Raw genomic sequence first — 5318 nt, 5'->3', positions numbered from 1 at the left:
GAGCTGTCTGTTGCAGTTAGATTACTAAGTATCAAATCTGATTGGAATATTTCTCAAGCAGCCATGGACTCTTTCATTGACCTTATGAGTAAACTAGTTGACCCTAATATCAACTTACCTGGTGATTTCTATAAGGCAAAAAGATTGGTTTCTAAGTTAGGTCTTTTGTCTATGAGAATTGATTGTTGTGAAGATGGTTGCATGTTATATTATAAAGATGATGCAACTTTGGACAGTTGTAAATTTGGCGAAAAGCCTCGTTTCAAGAGGCTTTCCAGCTGGAATATGGTCGTTGTCAAGGCGATGCATTATTTACCTCTTATACCTAGGTTAAAGAGGTTATATGCGTCGATGAGTTCTGCTCCTCATATGAGATGGCACTCTGAAAATAGAATACCATTTGGTGTTATGTGTCATCCTTCAGATGGAGAAGCTTGGAAGCACTTTGATAGGGCATATCCAGATTTTGCTAGTGAAACAAGGAACATTCGGTTAGGTCTGTGTGCAGATGGCTTCATGCCTTTTTCTATATCTGTGACACCATATTCATGTTGGCATGTCTTTCTTACACCTTATAATCTACCACCTGAGTTGTGTATGACTAGTCCATATATATATTCTTAAATTGTATTATCCCCGGTCCACGTAATCCAAAAAGTTTGATTGATGTATATTTGCAACCTTTGATTGATGAGCTAAAACAATTGTGGTATGATGGTGTTGAAACATATGACATATCAACCAAGCAGAATTTCAATTTGCATGCTAATTTAATGTGGACTATTAACGATTTTTCTACGTATAGAATGTTGTCTAGGTGGATGACTACTGGGAAGCTAGCTTGTCTTTACTGCATGGGAAATAGTAAAGCATTCACTTTGAAATATGGCCGAAAGCAACCATGATTTGATTGTCAAGGTCAATTCTTGCCTGATGATCATGAGTTTAGAAGGATGAAAAATGCATTCAAAAAGAATAAAGTGGAATATGATTCTCCACCTCCGATACTTTCAGGTGAAGAAATTTGGGAGAGGGTCCAGAACTTCAGTAAAGTTACCGAGGCTCCACCTTATAAATTCTCCGGATATGGTGTTAATCATAATTGGACGAAACAGAGTATATTTTGGGAGTTGCCTTATTGGAAGGATAATCTTCTCCGACACAACTTTGATGTCATGCATATCGAGAAGAATTATTTTGACAATTTGTTCAACACAATGATGGATGTTAAAGGTAAGACAAAAGATAACCCGAAGGCTAGAATAGACTTACAAGAATATTGCAGGCGGCCTGAATTATACTTGCAGACAACAAACAATGGTAAGGTGTTCGAGCCCAAAGCAAGTTACACATTCACTTTGGAGAAAAGACGACAAATTTGTGATTGGGTTACGAAATTGAAGATGCTTGAGGGTTATGCGTCGAATCTTGGAAAAAAAGTAGATATGGAGGTAGGGAAGTTGAGCCATTTGAAAAGTCATGACTACCATATTTTCATGGAGACCTTAGTGCCTATTGCATTTTGTGGATTGCCTGAAAGAATCTGGAAACCCATCACAGAGATTAGTTTATTTTTCAAAGACTTGTGTTCTACCACATTAAAGGAAGAAAACCTACTTCGGATGGACCAGAACATTCGTGTAATTTCTAGTAAGATGGAAAAAATATTCTCATGTGGTTTCTTTGATATGATGGAACACCTTCCAATACACCTTGTACACGAGGCACGACTTGGATGGCCTGTTCAATGCATATGGATGCATCCCTTTGAGAGGTAATATTATAAGTTTGATGTAATATTATATTTTATTTGAATGTTCTTGGCTAACATGACATTAGGTAGGACAATTGGCAAATGCAAATAATTTGTTAAGCAGAGGAACATGATTGAAGGATCTATATGCGAAACCTATTTTGCAAAGGAAACTGCACATTTTTGTTCTTATTATTTTTAGAGTAATGTTCCATGTTCTAGGAATAGGCCCAATAGGCACACAGTCGAATGTGTGAATGATCCATTATATTCAGCAATGTCCATATTCAATCAACCAGGCCGATGTTCTAAGGATGTTAGAAAGAGAAGTTTGAGTGATATGGAGTACAAGTCAGCTACACTTCATGTGTTGCTAAATTGTCCCGAAGTTGTACCATTTCTCAAGAAAGTATTGATTTATTAGTTATCAAAATGTAAAATTTACTGTGACTATGTATTGATGCAACTACTAAAAATATTTAATATGTCACAGTCACTTCGTGGGTCAATTTGGCCATGATGCTGTATATACGAGATTTGATACATGGTTCAAATGATTTGTAAGTATGTATATATATATATATATATATAGTGAATGTATAAAAATTGATTCATAAGTTGTGCTAACTTATGAATTTGTTTAACACTATGTAGGTAAATAATCCAAATAATGGTGTAAATCAATTTTTGAAAGATATATCTTGGGGACCTGGGCTTAAGGTCACAACAATGTCTAAGTACGTAGTGAATGGTTATAAGTTTCATATAGAAGATTGCTCTAAAAATAAAAATAGCAACAACAGCGGGGTGTGGGTTCAAGGTGGTGATGGCAACCAAGTTGGAGATATTGATTATTATGGTGTGGTCAAAGAAATATTACAACTAGAATATACAGGTTGGCTATATAAGAAATTGATACTCTTTAGATGCAAGTGGTTTGACCCAAATCCAACAAGAGGTACAAGAGTACACCACCAATACAACATAATTGAGGTTAATCATACGAGGGAGTATGATCGCTATGATCCTTTCATAATTGCACATAACATTAGGCAAGTGTATTATGCTCCTTATCCATTACGGCGGAATAAGTCCGATTGGTGGGTTGTAATAAAAACTAAGCATGTAGGTAGGGTGGAAGTCGAGAATGTGTTAGATGTTGCATATCAAAACGATATCTTCAATGTTCACCAAATAGTGGACGATCAGTTAGAAAATGATTTGGAATATCCTGAACGCATATTGAAAGAAGTTGATATAAATGAAGTAACAATTATAGAAAATGAGGACGAAGAATCAACCGATGAAGCTCAAACAAGTGAGGACGAAGAATTCTCGGACGAGGAACAATACGTCGATGAGGATTAAAAAGTTGGTTTTTTAAAGCACTCTTGTTTTATAGCTAGTTTCTTATATGTTTCAATCTAAATGTGTATTATATTATGCAGATGGAAGGCAAGGGTCAAGGTAACAATGACCCTACTAGTTCTCGGGGTCGAGAAAAGGGTAGGAAGGGAAAGAGGATGGTAGAAAATAATAGTCCCTCTTGTCCACCCTTTTTAGAGATGCCTATATCTTATCCTCCACCACACGGCTATATTGAGCTACCACAGCATCACGAGCCGTACACCTTCAATCAGACACCAGGTCTTCCATCACAGGGCCATAGGACTATATGTCCGACATACAGTCCAGTTGCCTCACAGCCATCTGCATCGCAGCCATCTACATCACATCCACATGGATCACATCCCTATATATCACAGCCACATAGATCGCATCCATCCATGCCACAGCCACTTGGGTCACAATCATCAGTATCACATCCACTTGGGTCGCATCCAGCTATATCGCAGTCACAGGGATCGCAACCATCTTCATCATCGACTCCATCTATTGCAGGCCTTCGCCTCTGAGGCAGTAGCTCTGACCCGCCTACACCGTATTCACATGCCTATGATACAGATGCTTCGGATGATGATGATGAAGTAGAGCATTATGATCGATAGAGCAGGATCATCATAGTCCCTGAGGGTGATGGGTAAGTGTTATTCATTATTTTTACGTCTATTGATTTGTAACATTTTTACTAAGATATTAATATGTTTTTATTGTTAAATTGCAGGTTCAGGATGGGTAATAAGACTACGAAGATAATCACTAATACCATTAGAAAGTTTTATGATGGCCCTTATGCGACTTGGACTGATTGCCCATTCTCACTGAAGGAGCAAATTTTCAATCAATTTAAGGTATAAATGTTCTTTTAAAATATTTAATAATTTATATTTATGATATTTCCATCTAATATTTAACTTTTGAAATACAGAGCAAGTGTGTATGAGAAGACCGCTATAGCGTGGAAGTGGCTGTAAATTTTCATCATAAAGCTCGCAAGAGATTGGCGGATGCTTTCTTGGATGCTAGAAAGAAGAACAAGAGGCCTAGCTAGTTACTTGAGAATTTGTGGAATGATTTGCAAAGGCAATGGCTTACCGCAGAGTTCTTAGAAAGGAGCGAAAAAGGAAAGAAAGCTCGCGCATCCAAGAAGGGAGGCTCCTTGCACACTGGAGGTGCAATCAGCCTAGGAACAATAAAAAGAAGATTGATACGTAATTGCTTAAATTATTTTACTTTTCTAAGTATATCTATTCTGTTTATTAACTAAATTAATTTATTTTCAGGAAAAGAAGTATAGGCATCCAATGAGTCATGATGAGCTATTCAAGGAGACACATATTGTGAAGAAGAAGAAAGAGGGGGATCAAGATAGGTGGGTCGAGGACCGGGCCTCGACTGCATATGTAAGCTTTCAATTTTCTTTAAGTATTATAATTTACTTTCATAAAATTTTTGAAATACTGATTTAATTTAAAAGTAATCTAGCTGGTGAATTGGGTGAGCCAACCCAACCTTCGGACGAGGATGCTGAAAGAATATGATTGGAGTCTGTTGGTGGTCCAAAATGGGGGAAGGTATACGGGCTTCCTACTAAAAACTTTCATCGCTATAAGTGTGGAATGCGAGGAATAGGGACTTCTTCGCAAGGCGAGCAACTTAATAGGGAGAGCCTCTCTGCTATGCGGGAGACAGTGACAAAGCTCACATCCGAGCTAGAAGCGTCCAAGGAAAGAGAAAGGCTTAGAGATGCTTAATTCCTTGGCATGCAAGCTCAGATCAGAACTCTCCTATCTAGTGGAGCTTTTCCGTTGCCCCGATCTCGTGAGTCATCTCCAGAGGGTCGACCTCCACGTGATCGTTCCTCTCATCCTGCTCGTGATCATTCCTCTCGTCCTTCCCGTGATCGTTCTTCCTGTCCTCCACAAGACCGTTCTCTATATCGTCTTGTAAATGAAAGTTCATCAAACGGTGATGATGATGTTGTAGAATATACCCCTTGACTTTTATATACTTTGAACTAGACAAATAGAACCAGTTTTAAACTAGTTGTAATTAGTTTTAACTTGGTTTTGGATTTTTATGTTCAATTGAACTTTAATTTGTTAGTTTTAAAGTATTTATTGAATGTTTTGGGTGTTGTTGTTGTTGTTGTTTTTATTGTTGT

Source organism: Nicotiana tabacum, unplaced genomic scaffold (assembly GCF_000715075.1).
Source record: "Nicotiana tabacum cultivar K326 unplaced genomic scaffold, ASM71507v2 Un00065, whole genome shotgun sequence".
Taxonomy (NCBI): Eukaryota; Viridiplantae; Streptophyta; class Magnoliopsida; order Solanales; family Solanaceae; genus Nicotiana; species Nicotiana tabacum.
The sequence above is the reverse complement of the archived record's forward strand: the minus strand, read 5'-3'. Positions refer to the sequence as shown.